The 10,409-nt window shown below is 36.2% G+C and overlaps 1 pseudogene; it reads right to left on the reverse strand.

The window, feature by feature from the left end:
* Window positions 1-200: 200 nt before the first annotated feature.
* On the reverse strand, window positions 201-1,774 carry LOC134361764 (tigger transposable element-derived protein 1-like; annotated as a pseudogene).
* Between the last annotated feature and the right edge of the window lie 8,635 nt (window positions 1,775-10,409).

Here is a 10,409-nt window from a genome sequence, read left to right on the forward strand (position 1 = left end):
GCCAAAAAATGCTAACAATCATCTGAGCCTTCAGGGAGTCATAACCTTTTTGCTGGTGGAGAGTCTTCCCTCAGAGTGATGGCTGCTGACTGATCAGGGTGACGATTGCAGAAGGTTGGCTGTGCCAATGCTTGAAAACAAGACAACAATGAAGTTTGTCACATCTATTAACTCTTTGTTTCTCTGTAGCCTGTGATGCTGTTTGATAGCATTTTGCTCACAGTAGAACTTCTTTAGAAATTAGAGTCAATCGTCTCAAACCCTGCTGCTGCTTTATCAAATAAGTTTAAGTAATATCCTAAATCCATTTTTGTCATTTCAGCTATCTTCACAACATCTTCACCAGGAGTGATTCCATCTCAAGAAACCACTTTCTTTGCTCATCTGCATTTGTTAAAATTTTATTAAGAGATTGCAGCAATTCAGTCACCTCTTCAAGCTCCACTTCTAAGTCTAGTTCTCTTGCAATTCCCACCACATCTGCAATTACTTCCTTCACTGAAGTCTTGAACCCTTCAAAGTCATCCATGCAGGTTGGAATCAATTTCTTCCAAATTCTTGTTAATGTCCATATTTTGATCTCCTCCCATGAATCACAAATGTTCTTAAAAGCATGTAGAATGGTGAATTCTTACCAGAAGGTTTTTAATTTACCTTGCCCAGATTTACTAGAGAAATCACTATCTATGGCAGCTATAACCTTATGAAATGTATTTCTTAAGTAATAAGGCTTGAACGTTGAAATGGCTTCTTGATCCATGGGCTGCAGAATGAATATTGCATTAGCAGGCATGAAAACAATATTCATGTCCCTGTACGTCTCCACCAGAAATCTTGGGTGACCAGGTGCATTATCAATAAGCAGTAATATTTGAAAGGAATTTTATTTTGTTTTGTTTTGTTTTATTCTGAGCAGTATGTCTCAGCAGTGGAGGCTTGAAATATTCAGTAAACCATGCTGTAAACAGATGTGCTGTCCTTTAGGCTTTGTTGTTCCATTTGCAGATCACAGACAGGGTAGATTTAGCATAATTTTTAAGGACCCTAAGATTTTCAGAATGGTAAATGAGCACTGCTTCAACTTAAAGTCACCAGCTGCATTAGCCTCTAGCAAGAGAGTAAACCTGTCCTTTGAAGCTTGAAGCCAGGCACTGACTTCTCCTTTCAAGCTATGAAAATCGTAGATGGCATTTTCTTCCAATATAATGCTGTTTCATCTCCATTGGAAATCTGTAGGTTAGTGCAGCTGCCTTCCTCAGTGATCTTACCAGATCTTCTGGATAATCTGCCACAGCTTCTGCATCAGAACTTGCTGCTCCATCCTGCACATGTATGTTATAGGGACGGCTTCTTTCCTTAAGCTTCATGAACCAACCTCTGCTATCTTCAGACTTTTCATCTGAAGCTTCCTCACCTCTCTCTGCCTTCACAGAATTGAAGAGAGTTAGGGCTTTGCTCTGGATTAGACTTTGGCTTAAGGGAATGTTGTGGCTGGTTTGATCTTCTATCCAGACCACTGACACTTTCCCCATATCAGCAATAAGGCTGTTTTGCTTTCTTATCATTTGTGTGTTCACTGGAGTAGCTCTTTTAATTTCCCTCAAGAACTTCACTTTTACATTCTCAACTTGGCTAACTGTTTGGTACAAGAGGCTCAGCTTTCAGCCTATCTTGGTTTTCAACATGCCTTCCTCACTAAGCTTAATCATTTCTAGTTTTTGATTTAAAGTGATAGAGGGTGAGCATCCCTTTCATTTGAACACTTAGAGGCCATTGTAGAGTTATTAATTGCCCTGATTTTGATAATGTTGTGTCTCAGAGAATACGGAAGCCCATGGAGAGGGAGAGAGACAGGGGAATGGCTGGTCAGTGGAGCAGTCAGACACACACACATTTACTGATTACGTTTGCCATCTTGTATGGGCATAGTTTGTGGAGCCCCAAAATAATTATAATAGTAACATCAGAGATCACTGATCACAGATCAGCATAACAGATATGATAACAAGGAAGAAGTTGGAAATATTGAAAGAGTTACTAAAATGTGACACAGAGACCTGATCTGAACACATGTTTTTAGAAAAATGGTGCTGATAGACTTGCTCAGTGGAGTTGCCATAAACCTTCAATTCATAAAAAAAAAAATCACAATACAAGAAGCCCATAAAGCAAAGTGCAATAAAATGAGGTATGCCTGTATTTATGACATGAAAATTTGGAGCTCAGACTATAGTTTCTTCCCCTTTCAGTTAATTTCTTTGAAGGCATCAAAACAATACAAAAGTCATATGATTTATTTTACAACATAAATCAGAATAATTGGTGATTATAAGAAGGAGAAAGACCTATGTATGTACTGTACATCCATGATGTACGTTTTTTCCTTTGTCTTATTAGGCTGAAATAAATTTTGTAGAGGAAAGAACAATGGCCTAGATATTAAAAACTAAGTCTTGATCTTACCAGTGACAATGTATTTGCCCAGTCATTGAAGCCCTTCATCCCTGTCTTCTACGCTCCACCTGTGTTGACCTTCTGAAAAGGTCATTGATAAGGAAATGCAAAAGAAATAGAAATATCATTTTAATTGAAAAAGAATTTGCAGATGAATATTAAAATCCCATTTGTTAAAGATTACAGTATTAATCAACAATAAAAAAATAATTGGAGGAAAATGGCTAAAAGTGTCCAGTCCACTCTTATGGCCACCTTTCACCCTATTTGCCTTGCAGAAGAGGCAGCCAACTGTATGATTTTGTTTAAGTGACATGAGATCAATGGACATTCAAAATATTCCCCTTCCCCCACCAGTTCCACTGCAGTTTCACTATTAGAGAATCACTCTTTAGGATAAGAGTGTCCTGTTTCTGTGAATCCCTATTAAATTGCAATTACACCTAGAGTGTTAACATGTTGAGTTACAGTCTCTACTACTATCATCAGCGAAGGTGTTAATCTCAGCAGGTTTATTTTATTTCTTTTCACGTCTCACAGCAAAAAGCTGATCCTCTGCACCCTATCTCCCTTTGGCCATCACTCTACAGCTTTCTTCTGTTCACAAGCTAAATTTCAAGTGGCAGTAATTAGCATACAATGTCTCCCAATTTCTCACCTCCTACGAACTTCTCAACTTTTTACTTTTTGGCTTCTGCTACATGATAGTTACCCTACCAGAATGATTTCTTTTTTCTTCACCCAGTATATTTTCAATTCACATCTTACTGAAAACCTTCTGGACCACTTTTTTCTTTTTCCTTGAAATTCTTTCCTCTCTCATCTTCATGAAGTCAATCTCTCTCTCTCTCTCTCTCTCTCTCTCTCTCTCTCAAACATACACACACACACACACACACACACACACATTTTTTCTTTTTTCATTATTGAATCTTCTTGAGATTCTATGATGGTTATTTTTATGTGTCAACTTGGTTAGGTCATGGTACCCAGTATTTGGCCAAACATTGTTACTATTCTATATGTTTCTGCAAAGGTATTTTTTGGACAAGATTAAAATTTTAATCAGTAGACTTTGAGTAAAGCAGATCACTGTCGATATGAGGGTGGGCCTCATCCAATCAGTAAAAAACCTTAATAGAAAAAGGACTGAGCTCTCCTGAGGGGAAGGCAGGTCTTCCCGGAGAATGGTTTTAACCTCAAAAGCCACAGCAATTCTTCTCTGTGTCTGCAGCCTGCCAGCAGATTTTGGACTTGCCAGTCTCCAAAATCACATGAGCCAATTTCTTAAAATAAAGCTCTCTCTATACATAGATATAGATATAGATACACACACACACACGCACACACGTGCACGCACACGCACACACACACACACGCACACACACACACACACACACACACACACACACACACACACACCCTGTTGGTTCTGTTTCTCTGGAGAACCCTGACTAATACAGTTTCATTTACCAATCTCCCCTCTTGTGCCCATCCCTTAAATAGTTGGGCCTCCTAGGCCTCTGTCCTTTGCTCTCTAATCATCCCACTCTGCACGAGCTCATTGGCAGAATTCTAATCTTTTCCAAATACAAGTGTACAGCCCATAATTTTATTTTGAATTCCAAATTCACATTTCCAACTTCCCAGTTGACAGCACCATGTAGATATCCCACAGGAAGTTTGAAGTCCATGTGTACAGGTACAGACTCATCTTTTCCCACCGCAGCTTGTACTTTATCATAGATACATAATCCCTATCAATGAAGAAATTATCAACCTAAGCCAAAAATCTGAGTAATCCTCAGTCCCTCTGAATACCTGACCTTTCCCGTGGCTTCCAGTCCATACCCACATTATAATCCCTCCCCCAGCACAGCAGACCAGTTACCCAGTCCTATTGCAAGGATGCCCCAAATCTATTACCTTTTCTCAAATTTCACTCTATTTCAGGCTCTCACTGTGTAGGAATTAAGTAAAAATAAAATTTGTATCTTGTCTTCCTATTAAATCTCTTCTTTTTACTCCTTACCTCCCATTGTGCTTAAAAATGTGTAATTGTTTACAATTCCCTGAACTTGCCTTTTTGCTTTTTTATCTACTGTGATTTTATACATGTTAGTCATTGTTTCTAGAATTTCTTTCTCCACAATCTGTTTAGAAAATCCCTTCCCATTCTCTGACATGCTGCTTAAACAACATTTCTTCATGAAGCCTTGATAGATCCACCTTTCCAACTCTTAAATTGATGACTCTGCATTTAATGCTATTACTATCCCTTCTGCCTACATCTGATGCTGCTATGATTTTTACTTACTTAAAATGCCATTTGTCTGTCTATATGTATCTCTATGGCCCTGTGAAACCTTTAAGAAATTTCATTTCATTCATCATTGTATCCCCATTTTAGTAGACAAGACATTCACAGGAGGCAAAAGTAAGGGTTTGAGTACAAGGAGGAAAAAATAAAAAATTATATGAAAATATTAACTCTATAATAAGCTAGTGAAATTCAGCCTATTTTCATGTATTTAATAAACCACATATTCTGGTGAGAATGTAGTAAATTAGAAATTTAAAAAGAAAACACCTTTTAAAAGATGGAGATTTTAAAATAACTTCTTGAATTTTTGCATTAAAAAAAGAGAAAGTCACAATTACAATTATGCTACGTATTAAATAGAGCAAGATATCTAATATACCCTGTATGGGCCAGTAGCACGTGTGAGTGTGTATGCAAGAGTGCATGTGTGCGTGTAAACAGTAGCACACATCTAATTCAGCTGTACAAGGAAAGCCAGTATAATCTTTTTCCATGTAAATATATTTTGTGTTCCTATTCTGTTACTTTGCAATTTGGCATAATAAAAGCCAATTTAAAATGTTTTTAATAAATTCAAGATCTTTTCCTACAACCACTTCCCTTTCACCCTGGGATTGCATCCATGTGTTGGAAGGAGAACTGTTATCGTCATCCTCAGTGATATCATCATTGTCATGAAAGCTAACATGGTACACTTCTTTTAAAAGTGCCTTGCATATACTAACTCATTTAATCCTCACAAACACCTAAAACAGGAAGTATTATTATTTCCATTTAAGAGATAAGAAACAGAGTTCAGAGAAGTTAAGCAGTTTCCTAACGTTCAAACAGCAAGTCAATTGTGAAACAAGAAATTTTGCTCCAGAGTCACTGTTAATCACTATGTCATACTGCCTGACACCAAGACAGGTAAAGGGTTGTGTATCTTGTCCTTGACTGTGAACTCACACTGACCATCCCAGTGTCCCGGTGTTCACTTCAATCTTGGCTGTGTTTTCCTCATGCCAACAGAGAATTATTGTTTAATTCTTAGTTCTAAATAGGCAGTTAGCTTTTCTGAATTCAAACTTCAAACCATGCTCATTTTTTTAGGCGCTTTTCTGTGCATTTCCACTGTGCTTATAGAGTTTGGTGATCATTCAAGCATTTGGGAAAAATTTGCAATCAAATATTGTGATTTATACTCTGTTTTCCTTGCCTTTGGAAAATTCTAAATTTACATCTTTTTCTCCACCTTCCAACTCTGTCTTCTGACAACTCAATCTAATAAAGCTTCAGCATTCTGCCACCTAACCTGTGCATGGATTAGGGAATCTGTTCTATTTAAAAAGCAGTGACTCATAAAATTTCTCCCAGAGCAACAAAGACATCCAGGGATAAATTTCTCTCTGGTATCTGTCTGCCATAGGCTCCCAAGTTCTTCCCTGCAATCATGGAGTTTAGAGGTCTGATTGAGGTTTGGTTGAGTTTATACTTAAGTTTGGGGGTCTGTTCTTTCTGTTCTCTCACTTCTGGAATTATCCTCTTAAATTTCCATCTTCTCTTCCAACACTGCACTTCCTTTGCCACCTTTAACCAACTCATAAGGCTACACTTTTTTGCTGTTATAGCCATAGGTTTTAGGGAGCATGCTTGGTCAAGAAAGCAAAAACTCATAACTCTCACCTTTTCAATAGCAATTCTTCAATGGCACGCTCTTCAATGAACTCTGTTTGATTTTGTATAATTTTCAGCTGTTTTACTAGCCCTGAGCTCTCTTTGCCACCTCTAACCAAGACAGCAAGTCTGTATGTGGTTTTCTATCCCATAATCCTGAGGATTGGGAAGCATGCTTAGGTAAGAACTCCCAATTTTTACCTCTTCCAATGGTTTTTCAAAACCTATCCACTTCTGCATGCTTTTCAGGGCCTTTAAGTAGTAAAATTTTCCATAAAATTTCTTTATGTTATCTGCAGAAGGGTCTGCATGACCACTTCACTCTGCTGCCATTACTGGAAGTCCCCCAAATGTATTTTTATATTAATAAAAAGTGAAATCCACCAAAAATAATAGTTATGAATCATCATGTTTTTAAAGTGAGGAAGTATAAAAAGCTGGCTCACTTTGTCTTCAGGTGGTCTCTCTTTAATGAGGCCAAGAGTCATGAGGTAACACCTGGGTATATCTTTGCAGTCCAACTATATATACCTTACAGTTGGGGTCAATAAATACAGTTCCATTTGCCAGAACAGCCTCCATTTATGCCTGGTAGCCTGGTAAATCCTGGCATAATTGTTAGTAGCTTCCCTTTTTACTCTTAAAAACGTCCTTCTAAATTTTATAAAGTTTATAAACTTTTTAAGGCCTTGCATTCTATTGGATTAGGCACACCCTAACAGAATCATTTTAACTTAATTACCTTTTTGAAGACCCTACTGCCAAATACGGTTACATACTGAGGTACTGGGGGTTAGAACTTCAACATATAGATTGGAAAGGGGGACACAATTTAGCCCATAGCGATCATGGATAGCAGTGCTATGAAGATTGCAGCAGACACTGAGTGGCAATGCTGGTTCAATATGACAGAGTCAATAAAAAGTAGCATTTGATTTAATTCCCAGTTACTGAGTGCCTCACATAAGCCAGGTGTTATTACTAGGCCTCATAACACTAAGCTTCCTCTGCATTTATCAAATTGATACAGAGGATGATGTGCTCTTGGCATTCCTGACCCTGTACCTCACACCTTACACTTCATCACCAACGCAGCTTTCACTTTCCTAATCCCAGTGTTCATGGGTGTGGTCTATAAATGAACAGCATCAGAACCACCAGGAGGGCTTGTTAAAAATGCAGAGGCCACAGCAGATGACATAACTAAAAATGTTGGAGAGCAGGACCCAAGAATCTTCATTTTTAAAATACTCCAAAAATGCTGGGAAGGGAAGGCGGGAGGGAAGGGGTGGACTAATGGGTACGAAGTTAGATAGAAGATAGATAGGAAGAATAAATTCCAGTGTTCTAGGCTCACTATAGCTAATAACATTGTATTAGGTATTTCTAAATAGCTAGAAAAGAGGATCTGGAATGTACTCACCACAAGGAAAAGATAAGTGTTTACATGATGGATATGCTATCTACTCTAAGTGAATCATTGTACAATATATGCATGTATTGAAACAACACACTGTGCCCTGCAAATATATACAATTAAAAATAAATTTTAGAAAAACTTCTCCAAAAGATCCTTCTGGCTCACTACAATTTGAGCTTAATCGAGTCTACCTCATGTCTATAGATTCCTTTTGCCCTGCACTTAAGGGAAAAGACAGTAAACAACTTCAAGCAAAGTGAATGAGTCGCTAAGGGTCTCCCTTCAGATGCTGCAGGGGCAGGCTCTGCAGGTACTTCTTACAAGATCAATTGTGATGTGCAGCTCAAGTTACATAAAAAATTTAACATTAAGTTTACTCACCAAGGAGAGAGCTGGGATTAGGCCCTGAGGGAAGCAGTATTTATTCTAATAAGTGGCATGCCATTTGAAGAAGTTTTAATGTTAGAAGGAAAAATTTACATGCTAAAAAAATCTAGATAAACATTTTTAAAGGCAGATTTTCTTAAACACAATTTCTTTGGAACTTAGCGGATGATATAAATTTTTTCACTTATATGTCTTGACTTTGAATAAGTATTTTTAAGCCTACCTGAATAACTGTGGCACTAGTGAAATCAGATTACTGTCGCTGTAACAAGATAACGAAAATGCAATAATAACCCCAATTTAATGGCTGACTTTTATAATGTTAGCATTTTTCCTTAAGTGAAATTGACCTTGTCGCAAAGTATGTCATAATACTCTCTTCTTGCTATGATGAAATATTGCTGCAATATTATCAACATTTATGTGGAAAGGTAAGTGTTTTAAGGCCAGCAACTCTATGATGCATGCGTGAAATTGTGGTTTGATGTATATTATAGAGATTCAATAATTATTACTGGATTAGGTCAATAAATTTGGAAAGATGGAAAAGGAATACAGAATGAGAGTACTTTATGTTTTAAAAAAATTGGTCTAATGCCCTCTTTGACTAATTCATCCCTGACAACCAAATTTGTCTCAAAGTTCCATGTGCAGCCTCCTTTGACATCTGCAGAATTCTTGCATGAGTTACTGAAGTTAGAATTAAGCCCTAAAGAAATAACTAAAGATTTTTGGTGAGATATACTTGTGTGATTAAATAAAATCATTTTTATGGGCTTTGTTTTCTTGTTTTTGGACTGTTCCTTATGAAGATAAATAGCCTAAGCACACTGAGGTTAATATCGCTTTAAACCTATTTGTCTCCATTTGGGAACTAAATGCAAAGAAAAATGAATGTTTTACCTCTCAGAGTTTTCTTCAGTTAAATGTTTCCATTAAATCCAGAGTCCAGGAAACTTCTCCACTTTCCCAGGAATAGGCATAAATCACCTCCAAATATTTTGGAAAGCAGGGGAAAAGCCTACCTAGTACGAAGAGTATTAACTGGGCTGTTATTTGTCCCATTCATGTACTGCCATAGTGAAACCTGCTTCCTGCTGTAAAAATAAGAAACACATAACTTGAATTGAAAAAAAAGTTAGATGATGTGCACCTGTAAAAAAAAATTAAAAATGTATGTTTTTAAATACAGACTTATTTGAAATTTTGTAAACAATTGAAAAATAGCTAATTAAACTAACATTGAGCTAATGTAACTGTTTTCAATGTATTTTTTCATGAGTACACTTTGTAGATAAAGGGCTGTATGGAATAGATGGTATGGCTAGAGACTATGCTAGCACTTTATTTTGTAATACCAGTATATCCTTAAAATTTTTCCAATATTGCAAATGAGGAAATTCAAATATAGTAAGGTTAAGAAATTTATTATTTATACCCAGGATTCAATATCTGGTTATTTGCTATATTATTTACACACACACACACACACACACACATATATATAATATACAAGGACACTTTAAAATTAAATGTAAAAAAATGTATTCAGAGAAACAAGATTCAAATAAACAGGTTGGTAAGAGATGATTACTTCACAAAATATTAAGTACGATAGTAAAATAAACATTCCTAACAATAAAATAAATGTATATTTTAAAATCTGGGTTGGCATATCTAATTTATAAAATAAACAAGTTCTAAAATTTATAGATAGATAGATAGATAGATAGATAGATAGATATGTGGACTTCAAAAAGTTTGTGCAAAAATGCAATTAAAAGATAAAAATTGAAAATATAAATACCTTCGGTTCTTTAAGGATGAATTAACTCGCCATTATCATCACTTGCAAACGTATCTTGAACTGAGGGTCCTTGGAATTTAACCATTTCAATGTAGTCTTTTTCCCATATTAATGAACAATAAACTTTTGGTCAAGACTAGCTAAAGATACTGTTATTTTAAAAGCAATTTATTTCATAAACATCAGCAATACCTAGCTTGTTTATTAGCTGTAGTGTTACAAATATGTCTAGACCATTATGTGTATAAATTAGGACTTTGGGTGAGAGATCAAAAAAATGATTTTTTGGTAATTAATTGCACAGATATTGCTCTTTAAAAATAGTATATTGAACATGTTTTGTTTGTTTCTTAAGTATATTT

This window comes from Cynocephalus volans, chromosome 13 (genome assembly GCF_027409185.1).
Source record: "Cynocephalus volans isolate mCynVol1 chromosome 13, mCynVol1.pri, whole genome shotgun sequence".
Classification (NCBI taxonomy): domain Eukaryota; kingdom Metazoa; phylum Chordata; class Mammalia; order Dermoptera; family Cynocephalidae; genus Cynocephalus; species Cynocephalus volans.